The 24,839-nt window shown below is 47.1% G+C and overlaps 1 long non-coding RNA gene across 1 annotated transcript; it reads left to right on the top strand.

Annotated features, from left to right (window-relative positions):
• Nucleotides 1-449: 449 nt before the first annotated feature.
• Nucleotides 450-17,312, top strand: LOC144782873 (uncharacterized). The gene is made up of 3 exons (XR_013601294.1): nt 450-607; nt 7,526-7,692; nt 17,133-17,312. It is a non-coding gene; the product is annotated as an uncharacterized LOC144782873 (long non-coding RNA).
• Nucleotides 17,313-24,839: the final 7,527 nt, after the last annotated feature.

Here is a 24,839-nt window from a genome sequence, read left to right on the forward strand (position 1 = left end):
GTGCGGCTGCTTGTGACAGCATTAAAAGATTAATGCATAATGTTAGCCTCCGTGTCTTTAATGAAATCCAGATTCTCTGGTCATGTTAATAGGAGAATCGCAATTTCTCAGCATTTTTTTACATAGGCCATGAGTCAACCATGTTATCGGTATCACTTAGGGGGATGGGTACTACATGATTTATTTGCAAGTTATGGATGCCTAGAGATGGAAAATATGTGATAGCAAGCCATAACTCTTTGCCTTTTGTGTGTTACTACTCCACCTCCAAGATACCTTGATGTAAATGGAAATATTTTCATAATTTTTATTACTGTGAATTGTATTATAAAAAATGACACTTATAGTAAATGTGATTATATACATTTATAATCATAAATATGATTATATTAAGTACACCAAGTAAAATGTATAAATGTTTTAATTATTTTCTTCCATAGCTGGTGGTAAATGACCGTGCAGCATCATGAAGAAGACTGAAACAAGCAAACCGTGTCCCTCTCATCCCCAGTGTATAATTCATTTATGGTTAAATGTCCAACATGGAATTACACTGAGAAGCACACAGGACTACTCATCATGGAAAACTTTGTTAGAGGCAGCTAAAGTAAGGAATCACATTCCACTATTAGACATTGCGAGAAATGTGGTAAGCCACTCGTATTTTACCACTGGAAGTGCAGGAGTCTGTTTACTATGTGTTTGGGATTCCATGACAGGATCATGACTAAATTGTTCCTGAAATGTGGTACTAAAATATGCATTCAAGTCATTGTCTTTGGGAAAATAGCTTCAACTCCTGGTGAAAGTGTTTATCGAGCTATGATAGGTCTTCATACATTTACCAGATGTGACACAGTAAACGCATTTGTGGGAAAAGGAAAAGTAAGTGAATTAAAAAATCCTGTCTGCCTACAGACATACACAGGAAACATTTTCGCAGCTCGGAGACAAATGGGATCTCTCTGAAGAACTAATTGGAGCTTTTGGAGCAATTCTCGTGCTTGCTGTATGCACCACAATCTACTGGTTCATGACGTGAATTGCTTGAAATATCACCAATTCTGCGCAAAGGAGGGTGAGATAGACAGTCATCAACTTCCACCTTGCAGGGATTGTCTGAAGAATCATGCAGAACCTGCACATTATTTAGCTGCTATACGCAAAAGGTGTCATCTAAATGATCCACAGACACCTAGTTCAATTCGGAGAGGTTAGAAGTTGGAAAAACATGAGGGAGCAGAGCAACTGGTAGTGGACTGGATGGAGGGGCAGCCAGCCCCTTAGGTTAGATCTACTAGCTTGCAACTGCATTAGGAACTGCAAACTGCCAACATGTCCCTGCTGTCTAAATGACCTCAAGTGCACTGACATGTGCAGACTTCCTGCCTGTGAAAATCAAAACAGACGCAGAGAATGATGACACCTATTAAGAAGAAGATGACGAGAACAACAAATGTGAATGATAACATTGTGTTTATGTCACCTCAGGACATACATTTTCTATGTAAGATGTAACAACTATTACTATTTTAAATTGTAAGTGAAAATTATGCATATATTCTATATCAATATATGAGGAACACAATGAAGTTTTATTGATATTATTTTAAGGACCATATTGCTATTATTACAATTAATAATCATAATTATTTTTAAATAATATTGAATGTAACCAATCTGGTGGGATTAGATTTACTTTTCCACATATTATGAGGAATTTGTATGCTATTTATCAAAAATATGAAACCCATTATTTTTTCAGCTATGGTTGCTAATTATTGGATGGTTGCTAATCCAATAATATCAGACAAAAAGCAAAGAGTGATGACTTGCAATCACATATTTTCCATCACTTGGCATCCATACCTTTCAAAAAAGTCATGTTATAACCCATTCCCCGAGTGTTATCAATGGCCTACATTTGGAGTCTTAGCTCATGGCCTAACATGGTTAACTTCAGTGTGTTGGCTACATGTCTGAAACTATTAGCAGACCCAAGGGGTCAATACGGTCTTTTTTTTAGGTGCCTGTAAGCAAAACTCACATTTGGACCCTTTGTATGTGTGAAACATTCTACCTCGCTTGTATGGTTCCTTGTGGTTTACATAGAGTGCACTTTTCTCCCAGTGTATTTTCGATGTGCATACGTGCCCTGATTTTAATTTAAGGCGCATGTTATTATCATTTGGTTCACAATACTCAAATCGTCCTATTACACTAATATCATGAACTAGACAAATTATATCCTGAATGGCTCAAAGCTGGTTACAGCCTAATAGGGATACAATAGAATACATTGTGTTTGGTATCACAATTAGCCTTATCTAGCATCCTTCACTTTAGCCCTCGAACTCCAGGCCAATACTGGTATCATTATACACTTACTTGAATTTTATGTTGATTATACTCTCCATAGCCCCAGGGGTGCTTACATGATGAGGAACATCTTATTCCCTTTGGTGAGCCTAAAGGCCTCATTCCTCTCTGGTGTAGAGGCATCATAATTGGTGCACTTGTGAATCCCAGACTAAATTAAAGCTGTGGTCTTTACTTGGATACGGAAAAATGCAACATTGCTCACTGTTCAAGAGGACTCGGAACTCATGGGTATGAGATCCTGGATTATGTGTATGTAATCCAGTGGCTTGCTAGGTATATACAGTTTCAGTGTGAACATCTGGCCTTAATTCTAGTAGCCATTGTACAAAGCAACATGATTTTTATCTGAAATTTTAGCAAAGTATGTAAACAGCAAAACAAAATAAAAGGTAAGAAACCAATTGGTCATATTCCAAAACCAGTTTAGGAAAAAATAAGAAAACTTTCATGAATGAAAGAAGATCAAAATGACAAAAAATAGATTAAACGTTTTAGAATAATGAGTTTTGGGCTAAATTGTAAAATAATGTTGTTTGAAAACAATAGGGATGTTAAAGTCAATGTTACTTTTAGCATCTCCCAAAGGAGCCATCAGAGGCCAATCTTGCACCAGAAAAAACTGTATCAGCAGACTGTGCTCAAGCTCTTCCTCCTGGTCATTTTAATATACACTAAACTGCAAGGGGCAGTTTCCAGTACCAGGACATAGATAGCAGTGGGAGATAGACCTGGCTGAATAGAGCAGCTGAGCCTTCGGCACTGGTCCCAGTTTCCAATATTTTGCTGGTTCATCTGTAAAGATGCTCATCTTGTCCTTTTTGTCCCTGGATCCTCAGGAGGCCAGCTGGTCTGACCAATCTTCCTAATCATCCTGAGCTGAAGGAAACAGGATGATACTACTGCCCCAACTTGAGGCTTCATTGGCAGTTTGTTATCAACAAGGAGTCCAAAAAATGTTTACTGAGTTCTTTCGTTGAGGGGGAGTGCCCATTTCAGTTGGCCACAGATTGGAATTACGGAAGTTTTGTGTGCCTCCAGTCGGGACAATCTCCGTCTTGTCTGAATTTAATTTAAGTTGATTGCCATTCATCCAGTCACGGCTGAATAGCAGTGTATTTTGAAAGACCATTTTGGAGTCAGCAGAACTATCAATAGCAAAAAGAATTTGCATTTCATTTGCAGAATTAAAAACTCTCACTTTCATTTTCCTTAGAGTGGGCACTAAGGGATGTATATAATGATTAAACAGATGGAGGGACAAGGTGGACCCCTGAGGTAAATTGAACCAATTCCGCGCCATAACCTGTATTCCCGCAGCTCTGACACGGTCTACCAAAGGTTTACCGAAGACCGTGTTGAATGCTGTGGATAGGTCAAGGAACACCAGTGCCTGTGTGGCACCTCTATCAACCTCTTCCTACAATTCATCCAATACTGCCAAGATCACTGCTTTGGTGGAATGAGCTGGGCGGAAGCCTGTTTGATGGGAATCAAGAAAATGGCTTTCTTCCAAGAAGGTACACAGACATTTGGCAACATGTGTTTCCAAAACCATAGCCAGGTAGGGGAGCAATGAAATGGGACAATAGTTATTGGGTAAGTGTTGATCAGCAATAGTTTGTTTTAATAGTTCAGACACAATAGCAAATATATCCTTGTAATTATTAGTTGAATTTATGATTTTCGTAGAAAAGGCTTGTCGAATAGAGTTTTTGTATAGTTTAAGATGGGCTTTGATAAATGTCTGTCTTGTCAGATGAGTAATTCCTTCGCCAATTGCCATCCGTCCGACGGGGAGCTAATTTGGCCATTTTAAGGTCATCTAAGAACCGTTTCTGGGGATCAGGGTGCCTGGACGAGCCTGAATTGCCGTAAAGGGGCATGTAGATTGGTAGCATCTGCTACCCAAACGCAATTGCGACCAAATTCTTACGGCAATCCAAAAAAAACAGAATTCCCTTAAAGAAACTAAGACTGCCCAAATCACTGGGTGGTCTAAACTTGCCGGACTACAGAAGATACCAGCACGCATTCCTAGCTAAACAAGGTAGCCTCTGGTTCCCTCACTCGAACATCATGTCCCTCTTGTGGATCAAAATTAAAAAGGTGCTAGCAGAACACTTCTCTCTTATAACTACTAAGAAAATAATAGCAGAACACTCAAGAAGCATCCTCACATGTACAGCACAAGCCCTCTGCAAAATTGACAACAAACTCCCAAATAAAAAGCAATACTCCACTCTGGCCTCATTATGGCATAACGATCACCTGAAAATAGATGGCAAAACGTTACTCTTAGAGAACTGGGCACAAAAGAACATACTATATATAGCAGACCTAGGTACCCCCGCAATACTATGCCCTTCTCTCAATTCAAAGCTACATTTGACTTAAATGACTTAGACTTCTATCACTTTTTTAAAATTAAGTTATTACCTCAATGCATAAAACTCCAGTGATTGCTGACCCTGCTGACTACTCTGCAATCATACTCCAAAGGGGGCCACTTAGCCTGTAAACTTTACTCCCTTCTATCACCCACCAGCTCTGCACTAACGAAACCAGTACAAAACACATGGGAATCAATCCTCTGACACTAACAACCCTACAGCCACTCCATTGAACTGGCCACACATCTGGGCGAACCTTACCTCTACAAAATCACACTTGCCTTAGCTCAGAGTAGATACTGGGTGGCGCATATGACCCACTGGACCCCTGCTAAACTTTTTTAACTAGTCCTTTGTAATTCTGACACATGCTCGAGCTGCGAGAAAGGACAGGGAGATCTCTGTTATAGGCTACTAGAATGCACCTACTCAAAAACTTCGGTGCTGAAATAGGTAAAACCATATCACAAATTCTGAACTTCACATGGACACCAACTCTAGCCTCTGTTTCCCTGGGTATCCTTCTCCCTGACGCGCACTATAAGTTAAACAAAGAAGACTACCTTCTTTGGGATATTCTTGTACCAACTGGTTTCAAAGTTATTCTATCCAAATGGAAAGACCTTTGAAAACCATGCCCACATGTCTGCTGGAAATGGATACAATTCACCAGAGAGGCTGACAACTCCTTAAACACATTTCTAAAACCAAACTCAAGTAAAAAAGATAATATTTGGTCCAAGTTAGAAACCTTTATTCAGAATACATACCTATAGTATCTGCCTATCTGCCAATCCCTTCTCCCTCCTCCTACCCACATCCTCCTTTGTCCCTGACACTCTCCACCCCTAAACATCCCTCCACTCCCACACCGAACTCTCCTCCTGCCTGGCATATTGTCTTTGTATCACTTTCTCTTTCATTTCCTCTCTTTCCCATCATACACCATACGATCAGCAGGGGTAACCTTCTTGCTATGGCCACCTACCAGTCAACTCCTCGTAATCCTCCGTACAAACACCATTAAAAAAACACATGTCTACAACTACACACACTTACTATGACACAAGCCAATTTTCTCCCTACCGTAAACTATAGTATTCATTTGAATTGCCTTTTATGTTACCCCCACAGTAACTTGTTTTTCTTTCTTCTTTATATCTTTTCTGTACCTGTACTTTACTCATGCAAAACATTAATAAAATCTATCTTGAGCTGTGCCTGGTCGATTTGGACATAGCAAATACGATTTCCGACGTGTTTCTGGCGTCCATCTGCCCTTGTTCACAGCGATGACTAGTAAGGAAGGCAGCTCAACAGGTGATAATTAAATGATTCACTTGTCCCGCCCCGCGGGCGTGTGTATGCATAGCACGCTGGTATTTGCAGTTTTAACATCAGTGTTCCTTTAGTAGGTAACGGCACAACACCTACAAATTACCAAAGTTCCACAGTGGATAGCTGTATCTCACCGCAACCGCTGCCATGCCAAGTCATCATGGGCAGAACTACACAAGGCTCCTTTGGAGCCGTACTCGTCGCGGCGCCGGACCTGTTAGTCCTCAGGGTGGGCTCTCCGCGACCTAGGCAGGCCACCAATATTCCAAACGAAAACACCCAACACTTGGAGGCCCCAACGCTTTTGTGAAAAATTGCATTGTTCTGCCAGGCAGCATCGCACATCAGTTAGGTAGGTGCAGCAGGTTCTTGTTATCGATTTCCAACGCGTTTCGGGCATCCATCCGCCCTTGTTCACAGCGATGACTTGTAAGGAAGGCAGCTCAACAGGTGATAATTAAATGATTCACTTGTCCCACCCTGTGGACGCGTGGACGCATTGCACACTGGTATGTGCAGTTTTAACATCAGTGTTCCTTTAGTAGGTAACTGCCCAACTCCTAAAAATTACCAAAGTTCCACAGTGGGTGGCTGTATCTCACCGCAACCACTGCCATGCCAAATCATCCTGGGCAGAACTACACTTATAGTCATGCAAGAGTCCGTACAGTCCCTGACTGTCCTCTTTGCTTCTCCCACGCTGTTAATCTTGGCCAGTTTGGACTGCTAAATGGCCTCTTTCTTTCCTAATGGCAATTTTGAGGTGACAAAGAGCTGATGCTGGTGCTCTGTCACCTCAGTGATCAAGATGTCATTCTCCTCCTCACTGAAATTGCACTTCCTCTGCTTCTTCCCCTGGGAGGCTGTCTGGCCATCCTGACTGGTGCTTGTACTGGCTGCTGCTCCCCCCCACCCCCCATGGCTGCCTTCTGTGTGGTGTGGCACTTTCTTTTCCTACAAAAAGTCATTTTTTAACGTGTTTGGTGCTTGACATACTGAAAAGTGACGCTAGGGTGGTTAGCGTCACTTTACGTGCTGCTAACCAGCCTTACATCACTTTTGCTTCCGATGCCCCAGTTCCCGCTGTGAAATCACGCCTGCTGAAACATCACTTTTTTTTTACGCAGTCTGTACTTTACGGCATGGTGTGTTATACCGTAAAGAAGTGTTAAATGTGGATCATATCTCCCCAGAAAGTTTTTTTCTTTATGACACAAGGCTTACAAAATCTTTTTCTAAAACAATACTGCATTCAAGTATTGCTAATAATGCCACATTATGTATATAAATTTGCCTCCAGCGCTATTTCGGCAAAAGGGAGCTTTGACTTCAAATGCATGTTTTACTTCTGGACATATTATGAAACCACAAGTTGTTTTTATTAATCTACTTATAGAACTTTCTATTAAATGCAGGTCTCATGAATCATAGAATGTAAGGAGTGGTACACCTGAAGGTTGGAATACAAGTGGAAGAGAGACAAATAAGGAGAAGAGATGAGACTCAGAAAATGGAGAACTGAAATGGAGGGCATGGGAGAGACTTCAATAAAGTGAATGTGTTTTCAAGCCATCTCTCTCATGTAAGTCTCTCTCCCTACACTCCCTGTTTCTCTTTGTTGCCCAACTGCTTCTACCCGCCCCCTCCCTCTTACGCTTGCCGGTCTGATTCTCCCTATTGCTTCCCCCACCCATTACTTCTGTGTTGCTTTCGTGCCACCTCCAGTGCATCCTCCCTGTAATAGGTCTCGCATTTGTGAGAGTTTAAGGTATTGGCATTGTAAATGACCATGCATTTTATTCATGTGTTTGTTTTTAAACAGATAAATAAAAAGCATTGTTATTTACAAGGCCAATACCTTAAACTCTCGCAAATACGAGACCTATTGCATTGCTTCCTGTTGCAGTGGAAGAGAGGGAGCGAAGTGGGTGGAGGAATCAGCTGCTGTGAGCTGTGCCGATTAAAAGAAAGATATGGCTCGCCGAAGTCTATTTTTTCCATATTGTAAGATTTTGGTAAGCAGAGCAGCACACCGCCAGTGACGTGCTGCTTACTAAAAGATTACAATATTGAAAAAATAGACTTCGGCGAGCCGTGAGAAAGAAAAAAAGAAATGTGCAGCTCGCCGAAGTCTATTTTTTTAATATTGTAAGATTTTGGTAAACAGCGCAGCACACCGCCTGTGGCGTGCTTCTTACTAAAAGCTCACAATATTGAAACAAGCATTTGCAATGCAATAGGTCTCGCATTATTAAAGTTAGAGCTATTGGCATTGTAAATGGCAATGCCTTTTATTTATGTTTTTGCTTTTAAAACATAAATAAAAGGCATTGTCATTTACAATGCTAATAGCTTAAACTCTCGCAAAAGTGAGACCTATTGCATTGCAAATGCTTGTTTAAAGGACGCCCCAGGCACTTCTTCCCCAACCTACCAACCTTCAGCGATAGAAGCGCGTGGTGCTCCAAGCCGGTGCCCACCCGGCATTTGCCCCAAATTGCGGCGTATTTCCACTTGTAGCGAGTGTCACCTCGCTTTATAATTAAATTCTGGAGGGAGCCTACCCCTTGTGTGTCCCCCCGCATCACCGCCGCAGCCCGGGACAAACCGAACATTGCCGCCGGCCTGCGACCAGGAAGTCAGGCAGGCCGGGCGGGACAACCGGAAACCGGAAGTAGGAGGGCGGGAGCCTACCCCGCCTCCCACGGAAGAGCCGCTGCTGTTTTGAGCACCGGAGCAGGCAGGAGCCTACCCTGCGCCCCGGTGCACTTGCCCTGAGAAGGAGGGAGGAAGAGTCCTGCTGCCGGCGCCTTCCACGAGTGAGGGAGAGCCCGTGGTAACCGGCATAGACGAGCCCTGCAGCTGCCGATGAGAGGAGAGCCGCCGCACCAAGGAAGCAGGTGAGTGAGGAAGGCGCCATTTGCACTAAGAGCTGCGGCGGGCGGCTCTGTATGTGTGTAAGCGTGCGTGTGTGTATGTGTCTTGGAGTCTGTGTGTATGCGTGTGTGTATGCGTGTGTGTTTAAAAGAGGTCGATGACTGTGGGGGGGGGAGGGTGTGTGTGTGAGCGAGCGAGTGTCTGTCTGTCTTGTGTGTATATGCGCGCGCATGTGTGCCTGTGCCAACTTCAAGAAATCGGAGCCGGGGATGTGCACGGCGCGGCGCGGGGCTGGACGTGCGCGTTCGCGCACCCAAATCCAAAAGGAAAAGCTCGTAACACCCTCTTGTCCCTAATTCCCCCAGACGGCTGACTAAAGTTGTCGAACTGGAGCATCCTATCGGATGCACTCCAGCTCGACCTAAAAATAGACTTGGGAGAGCCTCAACTTTTTAGGTCGAGGACCGTCGCACTGCGTAGCAGTGGGCGGAGACGAAGATTTTATGTTTCTTAGAGGGGGCTTGGAACCCGCCCCTCTTCTCCATTGGCTGGCTTCCTAAACGGAGGCCAGCCACTGGAGGAGAGGGGCATCACTCGGTTCAAGCCCCGTCTTTTTCCAATTCGGGGGCGTGTTTTTAAGGTTCTTTCTACCTGTGACATCATCCGTCATTCACCCAAAAACACGCCCCCGAATCGGAATTTTTTTTAGCTTTGCAGCAGCCATTTTTTTTAGGGGGGTTGTTGTTGGCAGGAACAGCCCTGCTGCCACTCCAGGTAAATCACTTCTTTACTTTTGTCCCTTATTTGTTGCACATGTCGGCAAGTAAGCAGAAAACAAACAAACAAAAAAACACCGATGGATGACGGCGGTGGTGGCTGAACTGTTATGGGGGGACCGCCCGGCTCGTGTGGCACACATGAAGCTTGTCAGCGACTGGTACGACGGCGGGATAGCCCTGCTGAACGTACACTTGTACTATTGGGCGGCACACCTCAAGGTGATAAACCAGTGGCTGCATGTCCCACAGGACGACCCGGCCTATCTTGCGGATAGGGCGCAGCTGGGCACACATAGCTTATTGGCCCCGCTGTATAACAAGAGGCTAGCATCGAAACTTACGGGCCCCACTAAGCACACGGTGGCACTGTGGCACAAGGCGCAGGCGAAATTAAAGTGGGAGGGTGTCATAACGAAACTTACACCACTGTGGGACACCAAGGCATTGGGTCAATTGCGACACAGTAAAGGATTCACACAGTGGGATAACATCGGCATCTCCACGGTGGGGGACATGTGGAAGAGAGAGGGAGTGGTCTCCTTTGAGTATCTACAACAACAATATAACCTGGGGCCCAATGAGACCTACCGTTACATCCAAATAAGACATGCATTGATGACAGCGATAGAAACGGGTACAATGGTCCCAGAATCTTCTCCGCTGGAAGACCGCCTCCTCACAGACTACATGCAAACTAGGGCCACTTCCCTCACATACCGGAAACTACTGAACAACCTACCGGACCCCATGCAGAAACTGAGGGAAAAATGGGAGAGCGAGATAGCGGAGATGGACGAGGCGGACTGGAACGCTGCGATGGCTTCCCCTAGGGAGGCCGGTATCTCAGCGCGATTTCGGCTGGTGCAGTTTAAGATACTGCACAGGGTCTACTACACAAGGACCACCTTACATAAATTCCACAGGGCAGAACATCCATTTTGTCTCAGGGGCTGTGGAGAAGAGGGTACGCTGCTGGATACACTGTGGGAGTGCCCGATAATAGCTGACTACTGGCGACAGATATTGCGCACTATTTCACAGACTCTGAATGTCTCCATTACACCAGATCCATGAGTATGCCTGCTGAATGCATGGGGGCCGAATGACCTGACGCGCCAGGGACAGCAATGGGCCACTATAGGTATTATGGTGGCTAAACGGGATATAGCGCAGAAATGGGGATCGCGGAAGCACCGACCCGGACGCAATGGTGTAGAAATATGGATATGCTACTGGTGCTTGAGCGTGCAGTATACAAACAGAGGGCCAATCCTCGTAAGTGGAATGGAGTCTGGCTGCCATGGAATCGATATCAGGGGGATCTATGTGAACCGCTACCAGAGGAGGACGTAGATAGCTCAGAAGATGAAGAAGATGTGGATTAGATGACTAATTTTGTGGGATAGCGGCACTGGTAGGGTGGCAACACGAGGGTGGGATTAGAGCTTAGCTGATCAGAAGGGGCCCTAAAGACTGTGAGACGCAAAAGAAGTGCTGAGATTAGCTTGCCGTTGTAGAGTCTAGAACTGGGAGTGCTAAAGTGTATGATGCCTATTGAATCTATCGAGTCATAAGTTGAGTTATGATTTTAACATAAATAAGTAAGATGGACTTAGATTATCCATAAGTTTTGTCTGGTTATCTGCTATAAGATCGTTAAATTTACGTTACATCATAAGTGGGCGGCTAGATGGAATTGTATTTTCTCTAAAAGTATCAAACATTTGGCAGCCGGCCTCCGGGTTGTAGGCAAATGCTGTGTAAAATTAGTAGATGTAAATAAAGTGTTACGTAAAAAAAAAAAAAAACACCGATGGGAAATTAAAATATGCGTGAATATATTTGGTAGTGGGATGATGGAAGCAGGCGGGCTGAGAGTTGACAGTGGGATGGAACTGAGCTAGATTTGTATCAGAGCAGAGAAAAATAAAGAACGACAATTCCACGACCATTTTAAAGGTTGTCGACAATATAGTTCTTATGGCTGATTTTTTGCGAGTCTTCGATAAGAACAAAGCAAACGCTGAATATCTCAAATATATGCTAAACATATAGCAGAAGGATTTTGCGAATTTACTTTATACGCTATTTTATGGCAATTTCCTTGTATTTTAAAAGCTATTTTGTGCTTATATCTTTTATCTGATGCCTTTTTCATGCTGTGTTGAGGGTATGTTATGAAAATGTCGAATTGCTAATAGTAGTTTCTAATAGTACCTATTGCGCCTTGCCTCTCCCTTCCAGGGACGTATTCGTTATCCCCGGGGTGGCGCTGGTTCTCCCCTCCCCCACCCCCCCTCTATGGACTTCCAATTTTTGGTCGTCCTTCGCTCTCCCTCGCACCCTTCCCCTGTCTGACCCCGCAGCGTTCCCTTCGCTGCCCGCCTCTCACCCGTCTCCTTACATTCACGGCGCCTTCGCCTTTCCGACTCCTTTGCTTCTTTTTTCCGGTTTCCCGGAGCAAGCGCCGCTTGGAGGAAGGCACCTTAGCAACGCCCGCGTTGCGTGCCTTTCCTCCCAAGCGACTTTCCTCTCCCCGGCGGCTGAGCTCGAGCACTCCTCGGCAATTTTGCCAGTTGCTCCGCTCCAGCCGCCGGAGAGACTTTCACACATTGCGCTTAGCTGCCAAAACGCTATAAACCTACCCCAAGGCCCTTTTAGCATATACTAAAGCCGGATTAACTGTACTAAAACCGGTTTAACTGCCTTTACATGCTTACACGCCCCTTTACCCTGTGATATATTCCCTAATTAGATTTACAGGTCCCTCATAAATAGATTTACCCCTTATAAACCAAAAACAAAAAAAAAAAAAAATAATAATACCAAAAAAAAAAAAAAAAAGAGGAGGTGATAGAGGAAGGAGGAGATAAAGAGGAGAAGTTGCTTACTCTACCTGCTAATATCCTCTTCTGACCCAACTACACCATGTCTGACATGGATTCCGATGACGCCACTGCTAGTTCACCGGCCCCCCTTGACAACTCCCTCAAAAAATTCCTTCAGCAGGAAATTAAGTCATGTATGATGTCTTCTCTTAAAGAAGTCATGCTCTCCAAAAGACCGTGTGATCCTCAGGATCCTCCCCTACACGGTAAGAGACCCAAAAAGACCAAACATTGCGAAAGCACTGTGGGCCCTAGCGCCTCTCACAGTATAGGATGTCTTAGCACCTCGCTTTGGATGGGTGGCCATCGCGCCCCACTTGAACCTGATGTCTCTCGGGACACTACCTTGATCGGTGCCCATGGCGGCACAAATGTGTATGGTGTCCCTCGCGACACACTTTGGGATAGTGCTAACGAAAAAAGGAAGAATGTTGGTCTTGACTCCTCCTCATCCTCCTTTGATGATAATGCCTCCAAAGACCTTTCAGACGAATTCGTCTTCGACCTGGATGAGGTCCACCATGATTTTAACTCCCAACCTGACCCGGAACCCTCCTCTAAGAATATTATTCTGAATCCTGTCGGAGAGGAGATGTTCTCTCCCCTGAACATCTCTCACCCCAACAGTTCTAAATGGTTCCCGCAGGATCATGTTTCTAAATTCGTTACTCGTTGGTTGAGAAACCTTTTAGACAGAAACACCAGGAATACTATGAGGTCTGAATCCCCCAGACCTACCATCGATGAGAGGGTTTGTCAAACCCCCAACCTAGATCCTAGTCTTATCAAATTCTTGTTTAAACTAGGGCGAGACCCCAGAAAAGGATTGGAGAGAGCCCTTAAAGGCTGCCAAGACCGCCTCCTGGACGTCTTGGGACCCCTTGTTAGGATCCTTGATATGGCCGAGCAATCCCACCTCTCCTCCACACCCTTAAATACTGATCTTGTCCAAGGATGGAGCCAGAGGGCCATCGTCCTCCTTGGCAATGCCAACTCGAGCTTAAATATTGAACGAAGAAGGTCCATTTTGAACAAGATTGACCCTAAATTAGGTGATATGGCTGAAAAAGAGCCCTCCCAGAACCCCAAGGGCCTCCTCTTTGGAGAAGACATTATCAAAGAAATTGGCAAATACGTTTCCACCTTCACTGCCCTCGACAGAGCCCAAAGTAACCTGAGGCGGGTGTTCAACAACAACCTTTTTGGCCAGGCCGGTAGAAGGGGTCGCTCTTCCGGCCGAGGCAACCAACGACCCTACTCATCCTTCAGAGGAACAACAAGGGGCTTCTACCCCCCGAGACAACCCTTCTTCCCCCAGAGAGGAAGAGGTCCGAGAAACCGTGGCTCAAGAGGTCGAGGCACCCCCAACACCACCAACTCTACAAGTAAGTACTACTCCCCTTACTCCCCTTTCTTCTTTCCCCCCCGTAGTGGGGGGCAGATTAAAACAGTTTTATCACGTTTGGGACTCTATTACCTAAGACCCATGGGTTCTGGAAACCGTCTTGGGCTTCAGGATAGATTTCTTTCAGATTCCCTTCCAATCTCATCTACCCAGACCCTTTGCCCTTCCGGAAGATCAACAATTGATCGTGGAGGAAGAAATCATCTTCATGCTCAGAAAAGACGCAATTGTGGAAGTTCCTTGGTCCGACGCGAGGTTCATAAGCACACTTTTTCTTGTTCAGAAAAAGGACAAGGGTTGGAGACCCGTCATAAACCTCCGAGAGGTCAACAAGTTCTTAGTCTATCGTCACTTCAAAATGGAGGGCATTCACCTCCTCAGGGATCTCCTTCTCGAGGGAGACTGGCTGGTCAAGTTAGACCTGAAAGACGCCTACTTCACCATCCCTATGCACAAGGATCATCAGCCGTTCCTTCAGTTTGCTTGGAAGGAACGTCTCTACCAGTTCCAAGCTCTTCCCTTCGGCCTCTCCTCTGCCCCTTGGTGTTTCACCAAGATCATGAAGTGCGTTGTTACAATCCTAAGAGAGAGGGGTATCTGCCTCATCATTTACCTGGACGATATTCTTATCATGTCCCAGTCCCACTCAGACCTCCTAAGAGATCTAGAAACCTCCATGAACTTAATAGAGAGCCTGGGATTCATCATCAACAGAGAGAAGTCCATTCTCTCTCCCTGCAAAATCATAGAATTCCTCGGCTTCACTCTCGACACCCTGAAATGCCTCCTCCTTCTCCCTGCCAAGAAGATTGCCAAGATACAGAAGGAGATCAGATCAGTGCTGAAACAAGACTCCTTGACTCTCCGCGAACTAGCCAGACTTCTTGGGCTCCTTTCTTCTTCTATCCAGGCTATTTTTCCTGGTCCCCTGAACTACCGCGCGCTTCAGAGAATAAAAAGGAAAGCCCTCAATTCGGGCCTGTGGTATGGGGACCTTGTATCTCTAGACCCAGATGCCAGGGCAGAGCTCTTTTGGTGGCTGGAGAACTTAGATGCCTGGAACGGCAAAGCTATCTTCGGCTCATCCCCGGACTTTGTCCTAGAGTCAGATGCCAGCCTTCATGGCTGGGGTGCTCGCTTGGGAGACCAGAACACCGGCGGGGTCTGGACCCTGTCGGAATCCTCTCAACACATAAATTTTTTGGAGTTGACGGCCGGGCTATATGCCCTTATGAGCTTCAAACATTCCATCCAAGGGAGATCTGTTGTTCTGAAAATGGACAACATCTCCGCGGTGGCCTATATCAATCGTCTTGGTGGGACAAGGTCCGCAGATCTCTCCGACCTTGCCAGGAAACTTTGGATGTTCTGTATGGAACACAAGATTTCCCTCAGGGCGGAGTATCTTCCCGGGAAATCGAATATTTCCGCAGACTGGAATTCGAGATTCCTCATAGACTTCTCGGACTGGAAACTCGATGTGAACGTTTTCAATTCCCTTTCCCACTTTTGGGGTCCCATGGACGTGGACCTATTTGCCAGCAGGCTTACCTTCCAACTCCCCAACTATTTCAGTTGGATGCCGGACCCGGGCGCTCTTGCCGTGAACGCGTTTCTCCAACCATGGTCCCACTTCCTGGGTTATGCCTTCCCTCCTTTCGCCATGATTCAGAGGGTTCTTCAGAAGGTCAGATTGGAACAATGCCTTCTGATCCTAATAACTCCCTTCTGGCCGTCCCAAGCGTGGTTCCCGACAGCCCTGGAACTAGCGTGCGACATTCCCTTCCTGATCCCAGCCTCCCCAGGTCTGGTCTCAAACGCAGACGGCGAAGATCATCACCTTATTCTCGAGGGGAATTTGAACCTTCTTGCCTGGAAGGTGTCAGGCAATCTAACGAGCTGTCTGGACTTTCGTCAACAGCTCTCTCTCTCCTCGGAGAATCCTGGGCCCCCGGAACACACCTTAGATACAACAACATTTGGAAGAAATGGTTTCAATGGTGCCTGGAGAGGAGTTTGGATCCCGTGGAGACTCCTGTCGTGAATGTCGTAAATTTCCTGGTCGAACAATTCGATAGAGGCCTCTCCTATCGCTCTATTAATTGATTCAGGTCCGCAATTTCTGCTGGTCATTCTCCTGTCAACGGTAAGTCGGTAGGTAAAAATCCTATTATTTGCAGGGTCCTCAAGAGTATAAGACTGAGAAGACCCCCTAGACCAAAATACCAGACCATTTGGGACGTCAAGTCTATTTTAGACCTCTTTTGTTCTTGGCCCGACAACTCTTCCCTTAATAGAAAGTTCCTCTCCTTTAAGCTCGCCACGCTTTTATGTTTAATCTCTTGTAGGAAAGTATCCGACATCAGGAGTTTAGACATCTCAAATAGATGTTATGATATGTTTGGGGTCAAGTTTGAACTTTTAAGAAGAACTAAAACCATGTCAGATTTTATTTTCTATCCTCGCTTTGATAGTTTTCCTAAACTTTGTGTGGTTGCTTGTATGAAAGAATATGACGCTAGGATGTCTCTCCTACGCCCTAATGATGTAAATCAACTTTTAGTTTCTTTTGTGAAACCTTTTAAACCTGTTTCTTCCACCTCCATAGCTAGATGGGTCAAATCTACCATGGAACTTGCTGGTATCGACCTTTCTAAGTTTCAGGCACATTCTGTTAGAGGAGCTATGGCCAGTAAATCCTTCTGGTCAGGTGGTAAGTTGGATGATATCTTGAAAGCTGCTGACTGGTCAAATGCTAATACCTTTGCTCGTCATTATTGCAAGCCTATCGAGCATATGTCTGATGTTGTCCTTCGGGGCTACGAACATGCATAATGTAGCCTCCGGTCTTGTAATGAAATTGCGATTCTCCTATTAACATGACCAGAGAATCTGGATTTCATTAAAACACGGAGGCTGACATTATCCCCCCCTCCTCCCTTTTACAACCTTTGGGATTTTGATATTTTGTTCATGACCTTATTGATTGCTTTAACTGTTCTTTATCTATTGTTATGCCTATGTGACATGATAGCTCTCAGGCTCTTGGTTCTTATCCATCTCTTTTTTTCAGACAATTCCGTTTGACCGGCTGACCTTGGACATGCTGAAATTTCTTCCACGTTGTTCTTCAAGCTTCCTGTTCTCTCAACCTATGAAGTTCGCTCCTTTCCCGGATCTCTCAGTTTTGGAGTTCTTCCTGCTGCGATTCTTTTAAAAGAGGCAGATCATCTCTTGGTTACATCCTTTGTTGTTTATTCTAGAATGTTATCCTTTATGATGTAGTGCGGCTGTGTGAGTTGCTTATTAAAGGATAATGCATAATGTCAGCCTCCGTGTCTTTAATGAAATCCAGATTCTCTGGTCATGTTAATAGGAGAATCGCAATTGTCTTTCCTGGAAATGTGCCTCGCGAGCTCCTGTAGTCGCGGCTCACCCCCGCCCCCAGGGACTCGCCAGCTCCATGGAGCGCTCTGCACGGGCGATTCGACCCTTCCATTCGGGGACCAGCATGAAGTGAGCACGTCGCCCTCTGATGTCACCTCCAGCGCAACTTTTTTTCTTTTTTTTTCGTTCTCTTTTCCCATTCTTTGAAACCTCCTTGCCGGGTGGATATATTTTTAAATGTCTGTTGCTATTGTTTTGGATTTTCTTGGTAGTTTTTGAAGGGAGTCTGCTGGGTGATTGCTGCGCCTAATTACAGATCGCCTTCTTTGCTAAAACGGAGGCCGGGGGAGTACCGGCCACCGACCGAAGCATCCTCGTCGTCTTCTCCTGCATCCTTCAGCCGCCTCCCGCAACGGAGGGATTATCACCATGGTGACGACCACCACCCGGTCCACGCTCCTGCAGCCCATCAGCAACACTGTGCAGCTGCCCATAGACCAGGTAAAGACCCCCTCATTGTGGGGCTACGAGGCTCAGCCGAACTCGATTGTTCTGCAGGTCTCTCGGATAGGGGGCGGGCTAGGGGCAGACAGCGAAGGGCGACCTAAGCGAAGGAGTGAGTTGGCTCTGTGGAATGTCATCAAGGAATGTGACAGGGACTTGGGTGTACATACATCAGGCGTTATGCATACCTCGTAGCATCTCTTCCCGAACACCCACCTACGGCTGACCCAGGACCACCTCTCCTTCAGGAAACAACTCAAGACCTGGCTATTCGAGCAGTATCGGATCCCCCCCTCCCAGCGCCTTGAGACCCTAGCGGGTGAGTAGCGCGCTCTACAAATATGTTGATTGACACTATTAATATGCAGGGGCATATGTGGGCCATGCCATTCAAATCTCTGCAGATATGTTGTCAGTCACTTATAATCTATACTCTGATTCGTGCTCTGTGTTGGTGTGGGGGGAAGGATGGGGGTCACAGTGGTCTGTGTCACTACCCCCACACACTCAATGGATCACAAGGAGTTTAGCAAAATCTGGAAAGAGAGGGGTCTCGTTCCACAGCTTCTGCACCAGTTAAAGCCTTAAAGAGGCCATACAGTCTCAAGAGGCCATTCTGTCCACATGCCCAACTCAACCCCTGCGGGGAGTCTCGTACAAGCAGTGCAGGCCTCACACCCCAGCTCGGACGCTGACCCACTGCAGCATTCGTGTAGGCCACAGAGACCTTATCCCCAGCACGTGCACTGACCCCTGATGCAGCTATGCATACTTCTAACACACCTCTGACATACCAATCTAGCACAGGTCAGCATTGTCAGAGCACCCCAAGCTCTGACAATGAACCCCAGCACCAGTACGGGCTTCAAGTGAGGTTATACTGCAGCTTTGATACTACCCCTCACCCCAACAGTATACAGGATTCAGGGAGGTTATACAACAGCTACGACACCAGCCCCTCCCCCAGCACCAGTGCAGGGCTCAGAGGTTGTACTCCAACTCTGACACAGAGTCCCTCCTGCACCAGTGCAGGCCTCAGAGGTTGTACTCCAGCACTGACACAGAGCCCCTACAGTACCAGTGCAGCTGTGCTTGCTCCCCTGCCCCCTGGCTGTGCTTGCTCCCCTGCCCCCTGGCTGTGCTTGCTTCCCTGCCCCTGGCTGTGCTTGCTTCCCTGCCCCCTGGCTGTGCTTGCTTCCCTACCCCCTGGCTGTGCTTGCTTCCCTGTCCCCTGGCTGTGCTTGCTTCCCTGCCCCCTGGCTGTGCTTGCTTCCATGCCCCCTCGCTGTGCTTGCTTCCCTGCCCCCTGGCTGTGCTTGCTCCCCTGCCCCCTCGCTGTGCTTGCTCCCCTGCCCCCTGGCTGTGCTTGCTCCCCTGGCTGTGCTTGCTCCCCTCCCCCCTGGTTCCCCTGCCCCCTCGCTGTGCTTGCTTCCCTGCCACCTCGCTGTGCTTGCTTCCCTGCACCCTCGCTGTGCTTGCTCCCCTGCCTCCTGGCTGTGCTTGCTCCCCTGCCCCCTCGCTGTGCTTGCTTCCCTGCCCCCTCGCTGTGCTTGCTCTCCTGTGTGTGTATGTGGCTCTGGGTGTGTATGTGGCTCTGCGTGGGTGTATGTGGCTCGGGATGTGTGTGTGTGGCTCTGTGTGTGTGTGTGTGTGTGGCTCTGTGTGTGTGTGGGGGGGGGCCTGTGTGTGGCTCTGTGTGTGTGTCTCTGTGTGTGTTGTAGGAGAGTAGGGTCTGCTATCCTATGGTCACCCCAAATTTTTGCTTTTTGCTTCACTGGTTTATGACTTATTGTGGCTGTGGGCCTGCTAATCAGACCCACAGCCTGCTGTTCTCTCTCTAAATTAATGCCAATGCACATTAGGTGCATTACGAAATTGGAACTGGTTCACCTTATTGGCCCCTGTAACAGTGTACCCAGGTAATAGGTGCTTCCAAGGCCTACCAGGGGCTGCAGCACGTATTGTGCCACCCCTGGCCTGGCCTCCATATTTGACACAACTGGCTGATCACTCAGCTGGGGTAAGTCGGTGTAATCACCCCTTACTTAGGTGTAGTATGCCTATACCTAACCCAAAATGGACACATATGTTCCTATCAGCCACTCCTATGGAAGGCCTCATCAATCCTGGAGGCAGAGTGCTTGGAAATATGTGAGATGGTGCTCTGGCATGAGCTGAGCCCGTCTGCAGCTTTCGGAACCATGTCCTTTAGCTTTTTCATGATACTGCCATACCATATACTCTTAAGTGCATTATGAACCTCGCGGTTAAATGCTATCTTTAGTTTGGCTTTATCAAAACATGTCGAGTAAGGTGTCATACGAATTGGAATACTATCCCCTCGCCAGTTCTGGCGACGGGGGTAGCATTCCACCCTTCTAGAGGGACACGACATGTACCTAACCTGAACCCCGGTTAAAGTCAAACAGAGCCTCAGCATCACAAAATGGATGCTGCCACCACAGACACAAGTCTAACCTCCTGCTGCTGGGAGTCCTTCCAGCGAGGGAGGCTTGGACAAAGGGTTTCCTGCCTTGGCAGGTGCTAGCACCACCCCAGACAGGGTTTTCTGTATTGGATAGGACAGGGCTGAATAGAATCAGACATGCCTGGGGCACACAAGGTGTCCCTGTGCATAGGCCAGTTCAAACCGGTCCTGGGGCTCTCCAGCCCCAGTCCTGGCGCGAAACTGGACAAAGGAAAGGGGGTGTAACCACCCCCCTTCCTGGTCCCACCCAGAGGAGGGACCTAGCAGGTAATCCGGCCCCTAGAATTTGAATAAGAGTAGGAGTTGTGTCCCAAGACTTCAGATCATCCTGAACTCGACTAGAAACTAAGAAGAAGACTAGACTTCGACATTCTGCTGCACAGAAGACTGAAGAGAATCTCCCTTGTGGCCAAGGAGTGACCACCCTGTGAAAACAGGCACCAACCAGCAACTTGACGTCTGCTTTGCCGCCGCCTCCTGCCGGAGCCCGAGCCCAGAGCCCGACGAGACCCAGACTCCCAGACATCTCAGAGCCCGATCCACAGTCCCTGCAAAGAAGGGACCCGTAGAGGCACCGAGAGACGTGGGACCGGACATCTCGGAAGACCCTCGAAAAGCTGACTGCACAGCACCTAAGGCACCCTCGACGCTGTGCTTTGGGGTTTGAGAAGCCTCGACACCGAGCAGCATTTGCACCGAAGATCAGCCCCCCAGCATCTCCACGATCTGCGTGGGGCCCTTTTGCACTTTGCCACTCGACGCGCCATCCCGGTCACTTGCCACTCAGCTAGTGGCCATCTTGGCGACGAAAACTACGACTTGCACCGCTGGTCTGGTTGCTCCAGACTGGCCCTTGCTCCCCTGAAAAGGAGCACTCGCTCTGACCTTGCTGGTCTGAGTGTTAAGCTTTTTCCACTTCCTGCGTGGCTTGCATTAGCCAAGGTCTGTTTGCTCCAATCAAGTTGCCGACACCGCCATCAGCTAGAGCCTTTGTGGGACAGCTCGTGATCGACTCCTGGACGTCCTTGACCTCTTCGTGTCCACGTGGCTGCGGAGACAAGCTGCACCTCTTCACCTGTTTGCACCCGACATTGCCTGGTTCCATCCTGGTTCCACGGTAGTCACTAGCTAGTGACTTTGAACATTGTCCCCTCTGCTTTCAGGTCTTCAACTCTTCAGATCCACCCTTGGATCCACCGGAACTCTCCTCGACGACCCGCCTGCAGCATCTTCAGCTCCAAGCACCATCGACCTGCGTGACGAAACCCGACACTACTTCGCACCTGTGCACCCGCTTCCTGTGGGTGAGGTAACTCAGCAACGTCGGTGTTCCCACACTGGTATACACCTCTAGTGCCTGTGTCTAAAGTTTTATCCTTGTAGGTCCATCGGAAGGTTCCTTAAACACTAACTTTGTAACTTTTACGCACCATTGACTTAACATTGGTGCATGCGTGCACTTTAAGCACTGCACCCGAGTCCCGCGGGCCTTTCCCGACTTCTTCACTGCTAGTCCCGAACAGCTCCAGCGATTCCCCAGGCCCTAGGCCTCTTTTCTTTCCCCATAGTGGTTCTTATACCACTATTTTAGTATATGGTTTAGGTGGCCCCTAGGCTCATCCATATAGGGCAACTTTTGTATATTTAAACTGTGTTTTGTTTTAACGCATTTGCTTCTGTGCTCATAAAGAGTATAGGGGATATTTGTAGAAATAAATCTATATATATTTTCAATGTATATCTGTGTGGTGTCCTTTCATTTGGTATTCAAGGGGATTGTGTATGGTAAAACAGCTTGCTTCACATGCCTTTACAGAGTTTAGCCTAAGACTGCTTAGTCCATGCTACCCCTAGGATAGCTTGTCTATAAGGTTGACTTTACAACCTCCACCATAAGGGTTGCTTGGCATGGTACAAGGTGATCACTAGAACTAGTGAGCATCATATACCAGGCCAACATCTCACATTGGTGAGCAGCAGATTGGGATTTGAGCTTGCTGTTGTTTTACCATTACAATCTTTGGAGAGTATCATTTGAAAGATCATACAGGTACCTGATAGGTACACTAAAACAAGACTAGTATACTTAAGTTCTACTGACAGCACTGACACCCCTGCCCCTGTCATCCAGATAGATGAGGAAGACCAGGTCACTGGAGATACTCAGCCAGAGGATGAGGAAGAAGAGGAGGAGGAGGAGGAAAGTGGGTCTGATGATGAGAGAAATAGTCAGGTGCTAGTCAGCAGGCTTAACCTGGCTAACGTAAGCACATTTGGGACAGAAAGTGGGTCCAACCCATTCAGACCCCCAAGTGGGCTTAACCAGGAGCAAAGGAGGAGAATGAATCACTCAGGTGAGTCCAATGCCTCCCAAGCTTCTAGGGGTTCTCATGGACACTCCAGAAGGGAGCTGTCTAGCCCTCAGAGAAGGGAACATGAGGCCAAAATGAGAGAGGCTGAACTTAGGATCCAGAAGCAAGAATTAGAAGTTGCCCTGGCCAAAGAGAAGCTTGCTAGAGCAAGACAGCCTAGAGAGAGTGGATTAGGATCCACTGGTGGCAGCAATATCCAAAAGGATAAAGACAGGTCCTATGACAATAGTAACCTGAGTAAGATTGTGCCCCCTTACAAGAGTGGGGATGACATCCACAAATGGATGACTGCACTTGAGAGAGCCTGCAGAGTACAGCAGATCCCTCAGGAGCAGTGGGCAGCAATCTTATGGCTCTCCTTTGAAGGTAGAGGCCGAGACAGACTCCTCACAGTTAGTGATGGGGATTCTAGAAACTACCTGGTCCTGAAGAGTGCTCTGATTGATGGGTTAGGCTTAACCACTGAACAGTACAGGTTAATGTTCAGAGACACCCAGAAGACACAGACTCAGGACTGGTCTGAATTTGTTGAATGTGCCACTAAGGCTCTGGAGGGCTGGTTGCTGGGAAGTAAAGTTACAGACTATGAAGGATTGTACAATTTACTGATGAGAGAACAGATTTTAAATAACTGTCAGAACCAGCAGTTGCATCAACATTTGGTTGACTCAGATCTAACCTCTCCCCAAGAATTGGGAAAGAGGGCAGACAAATGGGTTAGAACCAGAGTTAATCAAAAGAACCAGAACCAGAACCAGGGTGGTGACCAAAAGAAAACAGACCAGAAGGGTGGGGAGCAGAAAGCTAAAGACCAGAAGTCTTCAACAGGGCCCCAAACTAATACTGAGGGTGGGTCCCAAACTTCCAAGAAGAAGATGAAAGAAGGTCAAAGAAAACCCTGGTGTAGTACATGTAAAAACACCTCTCACTGGACCAGTGAGTGTAAAAAGGGTGGAGCCCCCAACACTGCAGCCCCTAAGGCACCTGCACCCAAAAGTACAGTTAGCAGTGTTGGTCCACTGACTAAGGGGGTAGTTGGTATCACCTTGGGAACTGAGGGAGATGCTGGCCTAGTCAGAACCCCTACACAGGCTGTCCTGATCTGTGATGTGGAGATTGATTTGTCCACTACTGCCAGTCCCAGTAATCTGGGCAAGTACAGGCAGACGCCTTTGATTAATGACAAAGTGGCTCAAGCTTACAGGGACACATGTGCCAGTGTCACCATGGTGACACCTATCTTTGTGGACCCTGGACAATACCTACCAGGTGATAATTACCTGGTGACCAATGCCAGCAATGTCACTACTACACATAGTGTGGCACTTGTTAACTTTTCCTGGGGAGGGGTAACTGGCCTAAAAAGAGTTGTGGTTAGTGCTGATCTCCCAGTAGAATGTTTGTTGGGGAATGACCTGGAGAACTCTCTATGGTCAGAAGTTGAGTACAGGACTCATGCAGAGATGTTAGGGATATCATCACATGTCCTTGCTGTGACCAGGTCACAGGCCAAAAAGTGCCTCTCTGAACCTCAGGTCTTGGATCCTGGAACAATGGACCAAGTACCTTCCAAGAAGAACAGGAGGGTAAAGGCTGTGCCTTCCCAACTGCCTACAAGTGAGGATCAGCCTTCACAGGAAGATGATCTTGAGACCCCTGAAGGAACTGTCCCTGAAGAGCTTGAACCTGATCAGGTTGAGTTTCTGGGGACAGGGGGACCTTCTAGGGCAGACTTGGGGCAGGCTCAGTTAACCTGTCCTTCCCTTGAACCCCTCAGACAGCAGGCTGCTGCTGAGCCTGCTGGGAATGCTCAAGGTACCCATAAAGTATATTGGGATGATGGGCTCCTTTATTCAGAGGGTAGAGATCCCAAGCCTGGTACAACCAGGAGGTTGGTCATACCTCTGCAATTTAGGGGCTTCCTTCTTACCTTGGCCCATGATATTCCCTTAGCAGGACACCTAGGCCAGAATAAAACTTGGGACAGACTTGTCTGTCATTTTCACTGGCCTCACATGTCAGAAGATAC

The sequence above is a fragment of the Lissotriton helveticus genome, chromosome 9 (genome assembly GCF_964261635.1).
Source record: "Lissotriton helveticus chromosome 9, aLisHel1.1, whole genome shotgun sequence".
Taxonomy (NCBI): Eukaryota; Metazoa; Chordata; class Amphibia; order Caudata; family Salamandridae; genus Lissotriton; species Lissotriton helveticus.